The sequence below is a fragment of the Schistocerca cancellata genome, chromosome 3 (assembly GCF_023864275.1).
Source record: "Schistocerca cancellata isolate TAMUIC-IGC-003103 chromosome 3, iqSchCanc2.1, whole genome shotgun sequence".
Classification (NCBI taxonomy): Eukaryota; Metazoa; Arthropoda; class Insecta; order Orthoptera; family Acrididae; genus Schistocerca; species Schistocerca cancellata.
In genome coordinates this window covers 618708203-618730827 of record NC_064628.1, presented here as the reverse complement: position 1 = coordinate 618730827, position 22625 = coordinate 618708203, and the positions used below count along the sequence as shown (strand labels likewise).

Genomic DNA, 22625 nt, shown 5'->3' with positions numbered 1-22625 from the left:
TCATATATTTGTGCTCAGCGTAATTGGCTATTTATGTGCAAATTCGAAGTCGAACTCCCAGTGACGACCTAAGATTCTTGAATAGAAGGTCAAACTGGTATAATTGGCCCAAATGAAAAAAAAACTTAAATAAACAAACAATTGTATTCGTAGATAAGCCGTCACAGTGGTGTCACACCACGCTGTGAGACGTATGACATTTTGTTTTATCATCTGAATAAACATTAATTGCCGGCCGGAGTGGCCGAGCGTTTCTAGGCGCTACAGTCTGGAACCGCGCGACCGCTACGGTCGCAGGTTCGAATCCTGCCTCGGGCATGGATGTCTGTGATGTCCTTACGTTAGTTAGGTTTAAGTAGTTCTAAGTTCTAGGGGACTGATGACCTCTGAAGTTGGGAAGTCCCATAGTGCTCAGAGCCATTTTGCTTTTATGTCTATTGAAGGTTCAAATGGCTCTGAGCACTATGGGACTTAACATCTGTGGTCATCAGTCCCCTAGAACTTAGAACTACTTAAACCTAACTAACCTAAGGACATCACACACATCCATGCCCGAGGCAGGATTCGAACCTGCGACCTGAGCGGTCGCGCGGTTCCAGACTGTAACGCCTAGAAACGCTCGGCCACTCCGGCCGGCAATTAATGTTTATTCAGATGATAAAACAAAATGTCATACGTCTCACAGCGTGGTGTGACACCACTGTGACGGCTTATCTACGAATACAATTGTTTGTTTATTTAAGTTTTTTTTTCTATTGAAGGGTTCATATTTGAAGTAAGGCGGAGCTAAGAGCAATAATTTCTGCAATACCTCTTCACAATTTCGCATGACTAAACACTACTTACTTAGTTATTGGAATTACGTTGCATACGTCTCTCATTTTGTTTCAGACCGTACAACGTACACATAAATTTCTTTTTCTCTACATTCATTTCAGCACCCAAATTACTATTGTCATCAGTTCAAAATACACACATCAAAAAAGTGTTTCATCACCTCGGTTGCGAGAGTTCCCGAACCTGTACAGTAAATTGGAATTGAGATCAAAATAAACATCATTCCCGCCCTTTTTATTGCTCACGAAAACCACACATTGCATGTTGTACCACCATACAGCGAGACCTTCAGACGTGGTGGTCCAGACTGCTGTACACACCTGGTACCTCTAACACTCAGTAGCATACCCTCTTTCAGTGATGCATGCCTACATTCGCCGTGGCGTACTATCCACAAGTTCATCACGGCACTGTTGGTCCAGATTGTCCCACTCCTCAACAGCGATTCGGCGTAGATCCCTCAGAGTAGTTGGTGAGCCCTTTTCAATCTATCCTAAGTATATTGTATAGGGTTCATGTCTGGAGAACATGCGATGTCATTATCCTGAAGGAAGACATTCACGAGATGTGCTCGATGGGGACGTGAAATGTCGTCCATGAAGACGAATTCCTCGCCAACATGCTGCCGATATGGATGCACTATCGGTCGATGGATGGCATTCACGTATCGTACAGCCGTTACGGCGCCTTCCATGACGATCAGCGGTGTACGTTGGCCCCACATAATGCCACCCCAAAACAGCAGGAAACTTCCACCTTGCTGCACTCGCTGGATAGTGTGTCTAAGGCGTTCAGCCTGACCGGGATGCCGCCAAACACGTCTCCGACGATTGTCTAGTTGAAGGCACATGCGACACTCATCGGTGAAAAGTACGTGATGTCAATCCTGAGCGGTCCATTCGGCATGCTGTTGGGCCCATCTGTACCGCGCTGCATGTTGTCGTGGTTGCAAAGATGGACCTTGCCATGGACGTCGGGAGTGAATTTGCGTATCATGCAGCCTATTACGAACACTTTGAGTCGTAACACGACGTCCTGTAGCTGTACGAATAGCATTATTGAACATGGTGTTTGTACTGTCAGGGTTCCTCCGAGCCATAATCCGTAGGTAGCCGTTGTGGTTGTCCACTCCAGTAGTGGCCCTTGGGCGGCCTGAGCGAGGCATGTCATCGCCAGTCCCTGTCTCTCTGTCCGAACAACATCGCTTTGGTTCACTCCGAGACGCCTGGACACTTGTTGAGAGCCCGTCCTGGCACAAAGTAACAATGCGGACGCGATCGAACTGCGGTATTGATCGTCTATGCATGGTTGAACTACAGACAACACGAGCCGTGTACCTCCTTACTGTTGGAATGACTGGAACTGATCGGCTGTCGGACCCCCTCTGTCTAATAGGCCCTGCTCATGCATGGTTGTTTACATCTTTGGGCGGGTTTAGTGATGTCTCTGAACAGGCAAAGGGACTGTGTCTGTGATAAAATATCCACAGTTGAGAGGCACCCACATGCCTTGCTCATACTGTGGCATCAAGCAGTCAGGCCTGCAAGATGAGTGGTCTGCCAAGCGAGTGGATTCTTTCTTAATTTAACGAGTAACATGAACTCTAGTACTCACACTTAAGTTACAAGTTATCCTCCTATATGATTACTACGCAACGGAAACGCATATCTGACTATCAGTGATCTACAGAACTCTGACTGTACACTACGCACTGGCAGTACCACATTTTCTTTTTGTCTTTTATTTGACGGCTTTTATTAACACGTGGCCATCCCACTGAATATGAATGGCGCACACATTATAAATTCGGGACATTATGACAACATACAATTTGAAGGAATAGTCTACCAATCTATTTCTTTCCACTATCTGATTTATTCCGATAAATTCTCTAACCTAAACACACAAATTCTATAACCTACAACAATAACATATGAGAAATTCCGCCCAGTGGGCATGGCTTTACATTAGTGAATCTCTATATTATGGTCTCGTAATTTATTTAACGCTACAGTGCACTTTCCGGATAGAATGGTGGATCTTTTATTATACCTCACACTTCGACTCTCACAATCATCATCACGAAACTTTCCTCCAGACCGAGCGGTACAGAAGGAACAAGCATAACCCACTAATCTTTTGAAACTACTTCGCTACACACCCATGGAAACCACACATACCAAAATTACATGACATACACCACACAACAATATGAAATACTACACAGAGAATGGTTACAACATTATCACTTTCAGCTTTCCCACTTCAATTAATATTGATCCCAGTTTCACACGACACTGCCCCACTTTGTAATTCTACTTTCCTACTGTGAACTCTGGAGATAAATGCACGTCTTCCTGTGCAATGCAAGCCATGTGGCGTTGCTGGATAGACGGCCGACTCACCTTGCTTCTCTCCCAGAGTTTGAATCTAGCGTCACACGCAAAGTAATATTAATGTATTCATCACACACGCGAGTCCTCAACTGATACCGTGGACGAGTACTTCTCTTTATTCTTTGTCTCATACACAGATTGAGACTCACACCGTACTCACCACGTGGAAGTACTCGTCTCTTATTTCAAGTCCTGCACACGCCATTTCTTAAATATTTCAACTTATGGTACACACGCTATTTCTTAAATATTTCAACTTATTGTACACACGCTAGTAATTCAACTTAACTTAAGCACACGGAAGTATTTCAACTTATTGCTACACGTGGTTTCTTTGTGACCGTTGCTCACTTCCGAAGATTACTACAATCCCATTAATATTACCTGCCTGACCTTTAATTCTCCCCACAAAAGTTCCTGAAATAGAGAAATTATTATTTCAAACTACTCTTAAATATTCCACATGCATACCATGCCTCCACTCTTTCGTCATTACGGAGCACATCTAAAACAGGTGTTAACAGCACAGGATCCCGCGGCAGAGTGCTGAAACATGGCCGTATTCAGGTTCTCTCGCACCTCTGTCGAAGTGGGAGAAGCACCTTGCTACCTTATTGGTCAGCCACATTTCAGGCGCTCAGAGCTCTGGTAAATTTCATCTCTTTGGTTCCACCAAAGGTGGCCAAAGGATCGACTCAAAGATGATCATATATTCACATTCACTATCTGCGGTTAGCAGACGACCATACATTCATTCATTTCAAAAGATCTCACCAAACTGGATGTAGGGATTTATTTTGTGGGAGTGCACATATGATAAATTAAATAAATAAATTGTCATTCTTTCCTACACTGGTATCCGGCTTCGCTGTATTAATTGAAATTGAGTTATTTTACAAAAAAAATGTGTTGTTCTGACAAAAATAATGAAGTGTGCTGTACCTATTTTCAATGTCGGGCGGTACAGTACCCTTTCACAGTCAACGCCTATCTTCAGGAGTTCTGGGAACTGGGGCGATGCAAAACTTTATTTGATGTGTGTACATTGTCTTCCACGAATGTTGCAACAGTGCAAAAGAACACCTGAAGTAAATGCAATTTAGCCCGCATAAAATACAAATAATAAATACAAACTATACAGAAAAATACTGAGTCGCAGGGAGTGATGAAACGTCATTTCACGCTCAAAATCGTCATCTGATGCGATCTCATCACAGGCACAGACTCATGCTGAGTTGAGCTGTATTTGTCACTGGATCGCTGGCTTTCGCCAGTTACTCATCGAGGAAATCCCTGGATTGTTGGGGGGTGGGGGGCAAACCATCGGGTATCTGTTGCAACATATGAGCGGTACTTTTTATGTTCCTAAGGAAGACAACGAGGAAGATAAGCTCACGGGGCAAAGTATTAGTCATTTGTTTAAAAGAGCGCACTGCTCGCTTTGGAGTGCTGTAGGTGGTGTAGGGCTGGTACCAGGCGGTCACGTGAGAGACAGTGTGTGCCAGTTGGCTGGATGGACTCAGTGATTCGGAAACGCGATAGAAGGTGCTATCGTGCTTGGACGTGACTATGACCATGCCACGAATGAAGTTAGCTGATTTGTTGTTGTATCAACGCTGATTAGATAATGTGTCTACAAGGAATGACGTCCCACTTGCTACCATGTAAGATGGCGCAAGAACAGTAGTCGTAAAAAGATTTTAATCGAAAGCGACCAAAGATAGGTATCACACCTCGTCAGTGACAGTTGGTCTCAACCGCTAGAGGAATCACAATTGTCAGTGAATGCAGGTCCATTTTAACCAGTTTCCTGGCGACTGTAACTGCTTGAAATGGACAGTTGGCTACCCAGCAAAAAGCTATTCCTCACATAAGGACATACAGCTGCACGTCCTCAGTGCACACAGCAACGCAGAAACTGGATTGTAGCTGGTGTACCCTTCGTGTGTTACTAGGAAGGACTTTTCGAACTGTAACAAGTATGTCCGAAAAGGTCACACTGAGAATCGCAGTGAGAGGGGGCTGGGAGGGAATGGTCGGTCGGATGGGGTGGGGAGGGGAGCGGAGAGGTTTCCATTTCAGCTAGGAACATGAAGTAAAAAGTTTTTGGTTTAGCCCAGATCAGCTGCCATATGTGTAGCCATTCGAACACCTTTTTTACTGCTGCTCTTTTCCAGTACATTAAGCACTGTTTGAACGGCAAACCGGAGCTGCCGCCAAGGCAAATTGTGCAAATTGATTAATTCTCTTAGCAAAAGATTTTAATTAGCCTGAAATTAATGTTCAGCTAATGGCATCTTATTTATGTGCACCGTTGGTATTTTGCGTGCAAAAACGGTCACCTTTAAATAATTCCGGACTGGAGCGAGAGTGTTGATTTAAATTTGAACCATCTGTGTATCTGCGCACCACTTCTATACGAGTGCATTAGACTTGCACTAATCGGTCCACGCTTTACACGAAGGTAGATAAATCGATAAAGTCAAAAGGAAATTTTTTTATCTAATCATTTTTATCCGCTGTCCAGACACGACGGTTAAAAGTCGAGCTAAATTTATCATGTAAAATTCGTTCTTACGTGAATAGAAACGGTTTACATTGAATCAGATAAATGAAAAATACATTCTCGTGATAAAACTGAAAACTCAATTCCTAAAATCTAGCTTCATTCGAAATTTACGTTCAAAAAAACCTTTCAATGAGTCTTTTTGCGCGCCTCTTCTAGGTTTCAAACTGGCACGAACCGGTTCAAGTTTTGCAGGAAGGTATACAAATACGTATAATTAATGGTCGTCCTGTTGTTTTGAGAAAGCTTTATCTGTTGCCACGATATAAGCAGCGTGGTGCGACAGGCAATAAAAGACCCTATACTGGATCAGTTATGCCCTGGTCAACAAAAATCTACATCGATTGCCAAGAAAGGCTGTCTAATGCCAAAATTGTGGCAGGGAACTAACTTTTCAACTTATCTGGCAAATTCACAGACATGGAAATCAAAACATCTTGACATTTCGCGCTTTTTTACTTGTCAGTATCATCATCCATGTAATGTAATATAACGCATCGTGTCAAATAAAGTAACATAATATCATGTCCTCATCTGTCATGTCGTATAGCATGACGCATGCTGTTATGTCATCTGACATGGCATTTGTCATGTCGTGCAATATGACACAGTGTGTCATTAAAGTTTAGGATGCATGCATCCCCACTCTTGAATAACTTCTATTACAGATGCTCCCCCGCTCCCGGATATTGTAGATGCATCCCGCTGTCTAGAAGCACATAAATTTGTGTTCCATCCACATACATGTAACAGGGAGTGGTTCTAAGAGAGCTCACTGCGCTGGAGAAACTTCCAGACAAGTCGAAAAGCTAGTTCCTTTCTTTTGTATCCCTAACTCTACCCTGGACATTCTCGCCTGTTTTGTGCTACAATAGGAGCATTTTTCATTCTGGTTATTCTATAAGTAACTTAATACAGAAATCACACAATGGTTTTGATGTAAGAAATGCAACAGATATTCCACCCTGCTGCATTTTTCAAAAATAACTTTATGAGTCTGTTCAGTTCTTGATACACTTGGGTTAAATTCTTTTTGTATATCTATGGGTACAAGATAGCATTAATAACGGCTTATTCGTAGGATCGACACTTTAAGTTACGAGACCTAGTAGGTTCAACTGAAGAGGAAAACAACGTCACTCTCTTCGTTTCGTGTCGGACAATACAGAGCGCAAACTCTCACCACAGCCACTTACAATTGCAAAGCCCACACGACATCAGTGATTCGTAAAAGACAGTAGCAAACCGCCTCCACGAAGAATTTCTGAGAATAACACTGCAGAGTTTGCGCTTTCCCCCGTGGAGCTAGTTAGGAAGTACCGAACCAGTTTTCGGATTTTTTTTTTTTCTACGGAACTCAGGTGTTCAGCAAGTTACAGAAATATGAAAAGTTCTCGATGACCGAAGATGTTTTATTTCAAGACTATAATTTCATCACAAACGAACGGCTAAGCACTGGCGGCTTGGAAAGTTAAAACAAAATTCAGAAACTGCAATTTTTTTCTTTCAATCACTGGGATCAGCAAGACTATCACTGTAATCTGGTTCATTATTTCTCTTAAGAGATGTTCTACTGGAGAATTAGTTCGCTTCTTCTACTATATATTTCATAAATTACGCTAAATTAGTCACCAGTCTGGCTTCTACTACCTTCATCGCTTTCGTCTTAGCTATGATTACCCTTAATCCACATTATGCGCTAGCTAAACTCTCAGTTCCATTGAAGCCCCGTATAAGTCATCTTTACTTTCGATCAGCATAGTTTTTTTGTGAGCATTAGTATCTATTTATTCATCACTTTCAGTCTTCTTCTGAAACACTGAACAAGTCTGAAACTTGAATGGAACCTCAAAGATTGGCGTAAAATCCACCGTCGTTACAGAGCAACTCGTGATGACTGGGTGTTGTGTGATGTCCTTAGGTTTAAGTAGTTCTAAGTTCTAGGGGACTGATGACCACAGATGTTAAGTCCCATAGTGCTCAGAGCCATTTGAACCATTTTTACACAGCAAAATCGACATGCGAAGCCACGTTGTGGATATATTTCTAAATTAGTTTTCTAATTTTCCATTTTATTCACTGACAGCAGTTCTAATTACACCGTGCCCTCAAGTAAAGTAATTAAGCAGCGCGTATTTATAGAACTTTCACAGACAGGCAAGGGTGCGTCCATATTCATCTTCAACTGCAAGGCAGTATCCTTCCAGTCATCAATATTTCAACAGGTTTGTCGCCGCCATTTATTTATATCGTGATTAGACGTAGAGACATTAAAGCAAGAAGGGCCGGTTATGCTAAGGTGTCTGTCAAACTGTGCAATGCGTAACAGAATTTCGAGAGTCGGGAACTGTCACTTCTGAATCAGATATAGTAGAAACACCCCAAACTTGGGGAATTCAGTATCGTAGCCGACAGATAAGTTTCACGAAAATAAATCTTCACTTTAAATTTTTATTTATGTTGGGGTCCTCAGTGTCAATGTGTTTTGAGAATGAAATCCTGGTCCAAGTAGGCTGTATTCTTTTTGTTATCTGTATAATCGGTCGATTTCAACTTTGGATCATTTTCAAGCACTTATTACGTATTTAATAACGTTGCTCTAGAGAACGATACAGCTGAAGCTCAGGTAAAATGAAGCGTGCGTTTGGCAGTCTTGGCCGGCAGATGCCTCCTGGGATGGCCGACCACCTGCTATTTGCTCGTCGATGATGATGAAATGGTGATAACACAAGCACCAGGTTCCGAGCGCATAAAATCCCCGTCCCGTCTGAGAACCGAACCCAGAGCCCCGTGATCGAGAGTCAGCAATATTAACCACAAGACCACGAGCTGATCATGATTATGTAAAACACGGCGTGACAGAAAAAAATGAAAACGAAGGACGTACTGAAAACAGAAATTTAGAGCAAAAGGCGTAAAAAACAGGTTTGAAATGTTTCGAAAAAAGGAAATGTAAAGAGGAGAGGGAAAGATACAACGTATAAAAAAAACAGCTGCGAGTTTCTCATACAACCCTCAACAAAAACGCACTCGCGCGCTCGTGCGAGAGAGAGAGAGAGAGAGAGAGAGAGATAGAGAGTAACTTAGATCGGTTCTAAATGAAGGAGATTTTTGTTGAGAAATCTTTGTAAGGTATTGCATAACAGGATATTTTCGACCGTTTCATCCTCAAGCATAAACCTCACGAGCTCAAGTTCCGATTTAAGGGCAGAGTTGTGAATTCGCAATTTCGTTGGTTGATTGATTCAAGGGATGGGACAAAAGAGCGAAGTTATAGTCCCCATTAGGATAGGGAAGGATGGTGAAGGTCGACCGTGCCCTTTCAAAGGAACCATCCCCACATTTGCCAGAAGCGATTCAGGGAAATCACGGAAAACCTAAATCAGGATGGCTGGACGAGGTTTTGAACCATCGTCCTCCCGAATGTGAGTCCAGTGCACTAACCAGTGCGCCACCTCGCTCGGTAATTCGGAATTTGAGATATGTTATACATGAAGGTTTGACAAACGACTGAGTACTGCCACTTTACGATTTAGCAACAGTTTGCAGAACTGTAAAGAATGTAAGTGTTTGCACAGTAACAAGCGAAACAAGTGCGACGTTCTTTGATGTTATTATAGGATGGTACGACACTCACACTTGGATGGTGATACAACTCTTAAACCTTGTAAGCAGTTAGACATGTTGTGTCGTGATTCTGTCAGAGCTCGCCGTTATTGTTGTTGTTGTGGTCTTCAGTCCTGAGACTGGTGTCATGCAGCTCTCCATGCTACTTTATCCTGTGCAAGCTTCTTCATCTCCCAGTACCTACTGCAGCCTACATCCTTCTGAATCTGCATCTCTTGGTCTCCCTCTACCATTTTTACCCTCCACGCAGCCCTCCAATACTAAATTGGTGATCCCTTGATGCCTCAGAACATGTTCTACCAACCGATCCCTTCTTCTAGTCAAGATGTGCCACAAACTCCTCTTCTCCCCAATCCTATTCAGTACCTCCTCGTTAGTTATGTGATCTACCCATCTAATCTTCAACATTCTTCTGTAGCACCACATTTCGAATGCTTCTATTCTCTTCTTGTCCAAACTATCTATCGTCCATATTTCACTTCCATACATGGCTACACTCCATACAAATACTTTCAGAAACGACTTCCTGACATTTAAATCTATACTTGATGTTAACAAATTCCTCTTCTTCAGCAACGCTTTCCTTGCTATTGCCAGTCTACATTTTATATCCTCTGTACTTCGACCATCAGCTGTTATTTTCCTCCCCAAATAGCAGAAATCCTTTACTACTTTAAGTGTCTCATTTCCTAATCTAATTCCCTCAGCATCACCCGACTACATTCCATTATCCTCGTTTTGCTTTTGTTGATGTTAATCTTATATCCTCCTTTCAAGACACTGTCCATTCCGTTCAACTGCTCTTCCAAGTCCTTTGCTGTCTCTGACAGAATTACAATGTCATCGGCGAACCTCAAAGTTTTTATTTCTTACTCATGGATTTTAATACCTACTCCGAATTTTTCTTTTGTTTCCTTTACTACTTGCTCAATATACAGATTGAACAACATCGGGGAGAGGCTACAACCCTGTCTCACTCCCTTCCCAACCACTGCTTCCCTTTCATGTCCCTCGACCCTTATTACTGCCATCTGGTTTCTGTACAAATTGTAAATAGCCTTTCGCTCCCTGTATTTTACCCCTGCCACCATTAGAATTTGAAAGAGAGTATTCCAGGCAACATTGTCAAAAGCTTTCTTTAAGTCTACAAATGCTAGAAACGTAGGTTTGCCTTTCCTTAATCTTTCTTCTAAGATAAATCGTAGGGTCAGTATTGCCTCACGTGTTCCCATATTTCTACGGAATCCAAACTGATCTTCTCCGAGGTCGGCTTCTACCAGTTTTTCGATTCGTCTGTAAAGAATTCGTGTTAGTATTTTGCAGCTGTGACTTATTAAACTGATAGTTCGGTAATTTTCACATCTGTCAACGCCTGCTTTCTTTGGGATTGAAATTATTATATTCTTCTTGAAGTCTGAGGGCATTTCGCCTGTCTCATACATTTGGCTCACCAGATGGTAGAGTTTTGTCAGGACTGGCTCTTCCAAGGCTGTCAGTATTTCTAATGGAATGTTGTCTACGCTCGGGGCCTTGTTTCGACTTAGGTCTTTCAGTGCTCTATCAAACTCTTCACGCAGTATCATATCTCCCATTTCATCTTCATCTACATCCTCTTCTATTTCTATAACATTGCCCTCAACTACATCGCCCTTGTACAGATCCTCTATATATTCCTTCCACCTTTCTGCTTTCCCTTCTTTGCTTAGAACTGGGTTTCCAACTGAGCTCTTGATATTCATACAAGTGGTTCCCTTTTCTCCAAAGATCTCCTTAATTTTCCTGTAGGCAGTATCTATCTTACCCCTAGTGAGATAAGCCTCTACATCCTTACATTTGTCCTCTAGCCATGCCTGCTTAGCCATTTTGCACTTCCTTCTTGCCTGCTTCACTTTCTGCATTTTTGTATTTTCTTCTTTCGTCAATTAAATTCAATATTTCTTCTGTCACCCAAGGATTTCTACTAGCCATCGTCTTTTTACCTACTTGATCCTCTGCTGCCATCACTACTTTATCCCTCATAGCTACCCATTCTTCTTCTACTGTATTTATTTCCCCCATTCTTGTCAATTGTTCCCTTATGCTCTCCCTGAAACTCTGTACAACCTCTGGTTTAGTCAGTTTATCCAGGTCCCATCTCCTTAAATTCCCACCTTTTTGCAGTTTCTTCATTTTTAATCTACAGTTCATAACCAATAGATTGTGGTCAGAGTCCACATCTGCCCCTGGAAATGTCTTACAATTTAAAACCTGGTTCCTAAATCTCTGTCTTACCATAATATAATCTATCTGAAATCTGTCAGTATCTCCAGGCTTCTTCCATGTATACAACCTTCTTTTATGATTCTTGAACCAAGTGTTAAGCTATGATTAAGTTGTGCTCTGAGCAAAATTCTACCAGGCGGCTTCCTCTTTCATTTCTTACCCCAAATCCATATTCGCCTACTACGTTTCCTTCTCTTCCTTTTCCTACTATCGAATTCCAGTCACCCATGACTATTAAATTTTCGTCTCCCTCGCCGTACGTCTTTAAAATTACTGTCCTTGGGAGGAGGTAATTGCTCTTCAGAATCTGCAAGAGCATCCATTCGAATGTCGAGCACGACGCAGAAGTGAGCATTTCATGTCGGGGGCATCGATGGGGCTCTGGTTGTATATCATGTTGCTCTAGGTATGCATTAAGTATGCCAGCTGTACGAAGAAAGGCGTTGAACACTGTGTTTCACCGTTGATTCGTTGTGGTGCCAAGCACGTTAGAAATCACCTGGAGCAAAGTTTGGTCTGTAGAGCAGATGTTCAAAAACGTCTCATTAGAACTGACGTAATAAAAAAAGTCCTTGGTCAAGAGTTGTATCGATTATTTCGAATAAGTATTCACAGTTTTGTTAATGTCTGATGGGAGACTTACGGACTGATTCTCCTTCCACATTAAATACCACATTCAAGATTTCTTTAGCATCCTCTAGAATGGTAACATAGTCGTATAGGCTGACAGATTTTAACGTGCTTATTTTTTTCTGGGGAGGGGGGGGTGGAGGGAGGAGGTGGTAGGGGCATATGGTCCCCACAGCACTGAGTGCCGTTTTGTCTCCGAAATGGCCTACGAAACCATAATGTCGCCACAGTTCTGTTCCAAGGCGTTCTCCTTCAGAATCATAAAGGGAACGAATGTCCAGGGGGGCAATTACCAGTGATTCTCAGAAATTATTTTTGGAACCGAACGAACGCAGAGCATATGGTACCCTATATGTTAAGTCTCGGTCTCATGCAACATATCCAGAAATCAGCGAAAAGTTGTCCAACAGTGATAAAATCTTCTCGAGTTATCAGCTGAAAGGTGGCGGCGTCTTGTTGCAAAGTTTGAGGGAGTTTCGTACCCATCGTCTTCAGTCGAAATGTCGAGATGCTGGTCGCTGTATCTGTAGAGCACTCCTTTGCTCGGCATGTGTGCCAGTTAGACTGTTACGTTTTACATGACTTGCTGGATTGATCTCAGATAATGTGGAGATGATGGTCCTCAAACTGCTGTATAGAAGATTATTCTCGCAGCAAGGTTGAATTCTTGCCATGTGGAGGTGAGTTTACCTCATGCTGCTGCAGATAAAATTATTCTCGCAGCAGTTCAGGTCAAAGTGTTGTCGACCTGTGATGTGGTTGGGGGCCCAATCTCGTGATGAGCCGATTGCGGGATTGACTAGACTTTTCGTAGAAGGCAGGTGCACTCTGCCAGGTTCTGTACCTCAAAAGCGGAATTCCAGAGTCCTCGAGCAACAGGGGAGTTGAAGTCAGCCTCGGAAGTCAGCGGCCTTCTCTGAAACTACGGTCGCGTACTCCAGCACTGGTATGACCAGTTTTAGATAAAGTGAAATGCAGTGGCATGGCAAGCACTTCTGTCGCAGATGGACCAGTTACTATTATGGTTAGTACCGAGTTGCTTTGCTCAGAATGGTGGTAACTCTCAGCAGTGAGATAAAAGTCCGTGTGAGTCTTCTTCCTGTAGACCGAAAATGCCGTCCAGGCTTTCACCCTCTTCTATATTCATGCTTGATGCTGTCGTGAATGTCATTGACATGCCATAGGAACATCTGTAGGTTTCCGGCCGTTGTGGCCGAGCAATTCTAGGAGCTTCAGTCCGGAACCGCGCTGCTGCTAGGGTCGCAGGTTCGAATCCTGCCTCGGGCATGGATGTGTGTGCTGTCCTTAGGTTAGTTAAGTTTAAGTAGTTCTAAGTCTAGGGGACCGATGACCTCAGATGTTAAGTCCCATAGTGCTCAGAGCCATTTGAATCATCTGTAGGTTTCCTCTGCCATGCGACCGGACAACCTGAAATCGGTTGCACCTGTGACAGGAGGAGCTGTCGTAATGAGGGCCGCCGACAACCAAGATCGCGAAATTTCAAATAAAGACCGTTTTCCATGCAACGTGGAAAATTAAGACATGCTTGGCTCGACCAAAGACTGGCTAGGACTGCAGACACCAAGCGTTTACAGTATTGAGAGCTAATGTGGGCTGCAGGACAACGGACAGATTCAGCTGTGCATCGCACAGTGCGGTACCGAACACATCAGGAACGTTCGACTATACCATAGCATCAACGAAGAAGCTACGCAGCACCAACGAGTTCCGGGACTCAAACTGCCAAATAGGCCGTAGTAAGACGTCTGTACCACAATGTAATGAATCAGAATAGTGGGTTTCATCTCAACACAGTGTGAGATTCGACCGTTACAAAAGTAAGACACAAACGATACGTTCCTGTGGCGGCGGCGTCCCCGGAGGGAATTGACAGACACCGCGACTACATGCCAGCACCTGGGCTGCGCCGCGTTCCCCCACCACCGGCTGCACCACCTTCCCCCACCACCGGCAAGGCCTCTTTACCCCACCACCGGCCGCGCCGAGTGAGGGCAATCGGCATACTGATGGCAGTGGCAGCCCCGGCATCGCACCATCGAAACAGTCGCTAACATGTGTGCAACTCCGCGTGCTGCTGTCGACGATGAACAACACGGTTGCCGCCTTCACAGCCGTCAATGTGATTCAGAGGTCTGCCCTGCAAGCCGCCTAGCGTCGGAGATGAAAGACGCACGCCGCGGGCTGCGGCAGATGCGAGAGACACTCGAGCTCGAGCTCAGGAAGGAAATAGAAGACACGACCAACTCACCAGCCATCCCACCATCGGGGACGGCGTCGATATGGACGACGCAGCACCAACACTCACCAGTTCGGATTTAGCAGCAAACATTAAGCACCACGACAACTGTGGTTGTCTAAGCCGCCATAGAAGCCTGTAACTGGAAAGGCTACTGTGTCCTAGTACTACCAGACATAGCCAAGGCTTTGAACAGTGTGTAGCACATTGTAGTAATGTAAAAATTGTACACGCTAGGGTTCCCTGGCCAGGTCATTAAACTGCTGAAGAGCTGAATGAGATTTTCACTCTGCAGCGGAGTGTACGCTGATATGAAACTTCCTGGAAGATTAAAACTGTGTGCCGGACCTTCACCTTTCGCGGCCAAGTGCTCTACCAGGTTCGCAGAAAAGCTTCTGTGAAGTTTGGAAGGTAGGAGACGAGGTACTCGCAGAATTGAAGTTGTGGGGACGGGTCTTAAGTCGTGCTTGGGTAGCTCAGATGGTAGAGCACTTGCCCGTGAAAGGCAAAGGTCCCAAGTTCTTGTCTGGGTCCGGCGCACAGTTTTAATCTGCTAGGAAGTTGCTGAAGAGCTACTTAGCCAATCGTAAAAATTGACTATAGAATCATCCAAACGCAGCATACGGGCTGGAGTCCATATGGATCGGTATAGGCCTTGGACTATACAACCCATTCACTGCCGACACGCCGACCGTCCCACAGACACAAAAAGCTCAGTATGCTGATGATACAGCATTTCTATTTGCCACCAATAGCGATAGGAGAATCGTGACAGACTATAAAACCTCTTAAACAAAACTGAAACTTGCCCCAAGAAACTGCGCATCACGATCAATAATGAAAACACCCAGGCTCTGACGTTTACCCAGTGAAGAGGTAAACGCTCCCCCATACACTGCAGACACGAGAGCGTTCCGCTCAGGTTACACATGCGGAATATACCATGGCGAGGGACAGCTAAGTACCTATGTATAAGTTTAGACCAACGTCTTCCTCGGAGGGCCCGCATCAATGGCCTCAGGAAAAAGCTAGCGCCAAGCCAAATGATCTCTATCGTCTCCTAAATGTCAACAGTAGTCTTGCGGCAACAACGGGCATGAGACCAAGATTAGCATATACCTGTCCTGTCTGCAGCTGTTCAGCCAAAATCCATATTGTGAGGCTGCAAAGGATTCAAATTGGGCACTAAGACGTGCATTACACGTCCCTGTGCGCTTTCCGAAACACGAGAGTCCGTAGGCATGAAAACGTTCAGAACAAGGCTTCTTGAAGTTGCAGTCGCCTTTTATGAGACCGCAAGCAACTCCGAAAGTGAACTAATAAACGGTCTAGCGAACTAACCCGAACTCCCACAAACGTGTAAGGGACCCAGAGAAATCGTCTTATAAATAGAGAGTCGCGGAAAAAACAAATATATCAAAGCTAGGCTACAAAAAATTAGGAGCATGCTGTGCATGTGGACAAAATTAAACTGGCTTCTATCGAAGGAAATATCTATAGACAATATCTTTCGCCTCACCCATTCTCAAAGCTTGAGAAATTATAATATACAGTCAGCAGCAGCAACCCGACATTTAGTCTGAAGATGATGGGTACGAAACTCGTTGAAGCGTTGTGATAAGACGACTCCATCACTCGTCTTATCATTTGAGAAGATTTTATCACTGGAACACGCCGAGAAAGTCCGCAGTCACAGTCATCCAACTTATGAAATATCGTGAAATACTGGTTATCACGGATTTTTTGTCAGTGTTATGCAACAGATCGATACTAAGGACAGACGGCTATCGCCATGACATGTATCTTCAGTCTTTAACGACGCCACTAATAGAGAATGCCTTCACTTCATCCCGTTCGGTCCGTACATAACACGAACTTCGCGAAGAATGAGAACAGCTTTGAGATTTTCTGCCACTAAAATCCGTATTACACAACGTATTTCTCATGAGGTGCGCGAGAAGGAAGAAAGATTAGGTGTTAAAGTCCCATCGACATCTAGGTTGTTAGAGACGGAGTACAAGCTCTGACTGTTTCAAGGATGGAAAAGAAAATCGGTCCGTGCCCTTTCAAAGGTACCATCCCGGCATTTTCGTCCCACAATTTAGGGAAATGTTGGGAAATCTAAATATGGATGGTCAGCCGCAGATTTGCACCGTCATCCTCCGAAATGCGAGTCCAGTGTGCTAGCAACAGCACCACCTCGCCCAGTCCATGTGGTGTGGGATTTCCAATTTTAAACGTCCTATTGAACGGCTGCTGTAGGCGAAACAGAAACTGGCATTCTCGCTATCACTGTTCCAAGCACACTGACCTATCGCGTGAGTCAATGTACCAACACGGCATTCATTGCACTGTCTCCCATCCGACATGAAGACCGAGGTTACTTTCCAGTTAGCCATCCTACTTTTCCCGTCGTAGGGTATTCATTGCATTTACATTATCATCTCAAAAAACTAAAATTCTCTCATTGATTTTGTTTACTTGTTTGCAAATATACGTCTGCAGTCTTGCTACAGATTGAAAACCCCGCGCCACAGAACAGTAGCACACAGCTAGAGGTACTTTGACACGGGGATTTCAGTCTGTGCCGGATCTGCAGACGTGTAGGAGGACTATCTAGAAAGGGAGGTCCGATCCAACGCGAGATGGAAACCACAGTGGAAATCAAAAATGTTTTATATGCAACAGTTTGCTACATCTTTCAGCTACTTCTTTACATAGTCGCCGCTCCGACTTAAGACATTCCTCGTAGCGTTGTACCAACTTTCCAAGACTCTCGTCATAGAGGGCGGCCGCCTATGCTTTTCGCTACTTCTCTGCACTTGCCCGCAGTTTTTTGTCTGAGCCAGAATGTTGTCTTCACAGCCACAGATTCGTGTGAGAGAAATGAAGATCAGAGGGAGCGAATTCCGGGCTGTATGGCGGGTGATCAAACACTTGTCATCGAAAACTCTGTAGGGGCGTTCTCACTGTCCCTGCACTGTACGGCTGAGAACTGACATGAGGAAGGAAATGTATGACAGGTACGTTATGTGGGTTTGCATGAAATCAGGCGAAACCTCGCAGCGGGCACCCATTCTTGGCGGGAGACTCTACTGCTCCAGGCATCTCTACGTGCTCGCTGGGTGCTCAGAACTGAAAAGAACTACTTGACGCGAACGGCAGGCCTACTAGAGACACTGCCCAACACAGCTGTGCAAAATTTCATCGGATTTTCATTGTCCTTTCCATTTCGCGACTTATCGGACCATGCTTTCCGAATATCCCATGCACTTGTAAACAAACAAATTAACTAGGAAATTTATCTTTTTTCTTTTAGTTGTTACGGGTGTCATACAGTGGTCGCCGCTTACCTCGTCTTTGTCGCCAAACGCTTCGAACTCGCCATTATTTCTCATTCTCATCTATTCCTGTTCTCTCCTCGCTTCTCGGATAACCCTTAGCCACTGCTTTCGTGGTCTTCCTCTTCTCCATCCAGATGGTTGACGTGAAAGTGCTGTCATTGGCCACTCGTCTTCTTCCATTATTTTGACATGCCCTAATTATCCTAGCTTTCTTCTGTTTTATCCGTAATACGGGACTGTAATGTGTACACGTCCTTTTCCTTCTTTCCTCATTTCTTATGCGGTCAAGTCGGACAATTCTGCATGTTCTTCTCAAGCGGTGTACTTTTAAAGCCCTACGACTCTTTCTATGACTTTTGGTGATTTTTTTTCCGGGGTGATAATTAAAACCTTATGACTATCCCTCATAATAATCTGTATCTACATCTACGTTCCGCAAGCCACCCTAAGGTGTATGGTGGAAGGTACTTTGTGTACCACTGTTGCTTCCCCCTCTCCTTGTTCCAGTCGCGTATGGTGTACTGGAATAACAATTGCTGGTGAGCCTCCATGTGGTCCCGAATCTCTCTACATTCGTGGTCTTTCAACGAGACATAAGCAGGAGGAAGCAATACACTGACTGACTCTTCTAGGGACGATTTCTCCCGCAATTCTAACAATAGAACACACCGTAATGCAGAAATCCTCTCTTGCAACGTTTGCCACTGGAGATGACTGATTATCTCGATGGCGCTTCCGTACTTACTATAGGAACCTGTAACGAAACATGCTGCTCTTCTATGTAACTTCTCTACTTGCTCCATCAATCGTATCTGTTGCGGATCCCAGACTGATGAGCAATATTCATGAATTGGTCGAACGTGAGTTTTGTAAGCTAATTACTTTGTTGATGGAGTGAATTTCCTGTTGATTCTTCCAATGAATCTCAGTCTGGCATCTTCCTTACCCGCGGTTAATTTTATATGGTTGTCCCAATTGAAATCGCTCCGCACTGATACTGCTACATATTTTATGGAAGTAAAAGCTTCCATCCATTAATCTGTAGTCGTGTAGTCATATAATAAAAAGTCTTTATGTCTATTTATTCGCAACATATTTGTTTATGTCGAGGGTGAATTGCCACTCCCTGTACCAAGCGTCGATCCTCTGCCGGTCTTTCTCTAGAGTTGTGACTTATCTGTATGCAACAGCATGATCTGCTATTCTGTTATTAAAAAACATTGATCCACTACTGTCTCCCAAGTTTTGATTAGTAAACAGTGATCCACGTACCTTCTGCCAAGATTTAATTAAAAGCATTGATCCACCTACCTTCTCACATTATTTAATTAAAAACTTTGATTCACATCCCTTCTCCCTTGATTTAATTAAAATAATTGATCCATTTACGACGTTTATCGAGAGCTATTTTCTCATGGATTCCCGTGTCTTGTTCTATCCGACTCATCATTCGTCATATTCACATCCCATAATTCCCCGCGCACACAATTACCAACTGCAACATGCTACAGAAAAGCCACTAACACCATAAATGCACTTTTACTCTAGAGCTAAGCTATAAAGTTACATGGAGATTGGGACACTGGCTTTTGTAGCTGTTCGGGGGTTTATTGGTACCCTGCTATGGTTAAGCTACAGAAGTGAACTGGAGATTGGAATACGAGCTTCTGTAGTTGTTGAGGAGTTATTGGCATCCTGGTCAAGGGTTGGGCTACTGCATATTGGGATACCGATTTATCTACTGGTGATTCATATACGGTGTGAAAGTAGTGTCCTACAACAATCCCTTGAGACATGTCCGAAGTTACTTTTACGTCTGAAGGTTTCTCTTCGTTCTGAGAGACATACTGTGTTCTGTTTGCAAGAAACTCTTTGATCCAATCACGCAGCTGGTCTGATATTCCGCACGCATTGTTCGTTCGATGTCAGTGTGGAACTGTACTGTATGCTCTGCGGAAGTCAAGGAACGTAGCGTCTACCTGAGCGTCTGTATCTACTTTCTGGGTCTCGTGATCCAACAGAACGAACGGCGTTTCACACAATCGTTGCTTTCGGAACCCATGTTGCTCCTACAGAGGAAATTTTCGGGCTGTAGAAATGTATTAACGCGAACAGAAAACACGTTCCAGTATTCTACAGGAGACCGACATTAGAGATACAAGCCTACAGTTTTATGCGTCTGTTCGAAGACCCTTCTTGAAACTGAGAGGGATCCGTGCTTTCCTCCAATCTTTAGGAACGCTCCGCTCCTTTAGAAATCTACGGTACACTGCTGGTAGAACAGGGGAAAGTTCTCTCACATACTCGCTGCAGAATCGAATGGCAGGCATCCCGTCAGGTCTCGCGGTCCTTCCTTTGTTGAGCGAGTTTGGTTACTTTCTGTCCCTTGGTTACTTATTTCTATGTCTGTAATTTTGTCGTTTGTCCGACGATTTAAAGGATGAACTGCAGTGCGACCTTTCTCTGTGAAACAATTTTGGAAACAGACGTTTAATATTTCGGCCTTTTCTGTGTCACGAGTTTCTTTGACACTATGGTGGCGGGGTGTGTAGACTGGTGACTTCATCCTTTTGCTGATTTAATGCAAGACCAAAACATTTTTGGATTTTTTGTCAAGTCGGTAGATACAGGGTGATTCACAATGTTTTGACGATTTCAGATTTGAGTAGGAATTCTGGAAATTTCATCGTGAATTCGATCTTTTTGCTGTTGCAAACTTCTCGACGGGCGTTTGGGCACGCTTTCGTAATGAACGACGAGGGCTACGCAGACGTTCGACGTTCTCCGGAATTCGGACGGTTTTCCGAGGGCCGGTTGATTTTCCATTCGGTGCACTGGCAATTGCAAAGAAGTCTCGGACCCAGTTCAATGTTGCTCCAAGATGAGGGATTAGATATGACGGAAAAATCTTGACATTATTACTTGAGGCAGATTTACCGTTGCGAAAATAGCACTCCACCGCAAACACATGATGCTGCTTAGACCATTACAACATGGTTACTGACGTGTATACGGTATGAAACTTGACAATCCGCACTATTACTAGACGGCAGCACCGTCGATATAGCTTGCTTTTAGCGCGTGTTATTCAAATTTGAAATGGTCAAAACACTGTGAAACACCCTGTAGAACTTTACTTCCGAATTGGGTGAAAGTTTCATGCATAGCCCTTCTTACGCTAATACCCTCCCAATCAAGTTTTCAACTGCACGTAAACTCTAATGTTCCTTCCCTTCTTGTTTGCATATCGTACCACCATCAGTATTTTCAACTGGCGGTTACCGCTGACACCTTCAGTCTCGCTAAGGCCGCCAAGTCACGGGTCGACTGGTCGACCAACACCCACTCCTCCTCCCTCCCCCGGCCCACTCTCCGCCCAACTGAGCGGGTCGCAAATCGGTCTGACTGTGTGTGAGCACGCAGAAGTTACTTTCAGCACAAAGAGTTTTTAGTGGTTATTTTTCGCATCTCAGAGATCTTTTTTTAGGTATACTTGGTTGTAGGATACCAACTGTCTACTTTGACCTGTTTTTGAGGTATGTTGTTTTGTAATTTAGTGTGCTATATTCGTCATGATGTGTATTGTACGAAATTACATGGTGTCATGATGGAATATACTGTGCAAAATGTTGTCACATAAAGCAGAATATTTCGTAAAAATTAAACTGTGCTCTTAGGTGCCTGTTTAACCGCTGAGTAAGTGAATCAATGTTTTTAATTAAATCACAGGAGATGGTAGGTGGACCAATATATCGAAAGTGCGATTCTGTTATTAAAAACACTGATTCATCCACCTTCTCCCTTGTTTTAACTAATAAACAGTGATCCACCTACCTCCTCCCATGATTTAACTAAAAACAATGATCCACGTACCTTCTCCCACTATTAGATTAAAAAACATAGATTCACCTACCTTCTCTCATGATTTAATTAAGAAACATTGATCCTCTTGCAACGTTTATAGAAAACTGTTTTCTCGTGGGTTCCGCCGTCATGCACACAGTTAGCAACTGCAACAAACATTCAGAAAAGCCACCAACACCTCAAGTGTACTTGTACTCTACGGTTCAGCTCTATGGGTGAACTGGAGATTGGGATACTGGCTTTTGTAGTTGTTGGTGGGTTTATTATTGGAGATCGGGATGTCGGATTTTGTAGTCGGGAGGTGGGGAGGGGGGGCAGTTATTGGTATCCTATTCTACGATTGAGCTAAAGAAGTGCACCAGAGATTGGGATCCTGGCTTTTGTTTTTGTGGGGATGGAGAGGGTGGAGGCAGATGATTATTAGTGTCCTAGTCTGGGGGTGAGTTATAGAAGTGAACTGGAGACTGGAATACTAGCTTTTGTAATGGGAGGGGGGGGGAGGGGGTCTGTTACTGGTATCCTGGTCTATCGTTAAACTATATAGGTGAACTGGAGATCCGGATACAGGATTTTGTGGAGGGTTTATTGGTATCCTGGTCTGGGGTTGAGCTATATAGGCGAAGTGTGAATAGGGATACCATGATCTTACGAAGTGTTTTGTGTGGTTTCGTCGGATTTCATTTTTGGCAGTTCAGAGCTTTCTCTCTCTCTCTCTCTCTCCCCTGAGTGTTGCGTTCTGAACGAGGTTGTTATTATTATTGGATTTTTAGTTTGTTGCCGCCCATAATCCCCTTTTTCCCGCGGTTGTCCCGCTAATTTTATTGGGTGTAGTCAGGGTATTG

General features: G+C 43.8%; 1 protein-coding gene across 1 annotated transcript in view; it reads left to right on the top strand.

Annotated features, from left to right (window-relative positions):
• The window catches only part of LOC126175524 (monocarboxylate transporter 1-like), a 234397-nt gene that overhangs the window by 39893 nt on the left and 171879 nt on the right, over positions 1–22625 (top strand). The gene's annotated exons all lie outside the window — the stretch shown is intronic.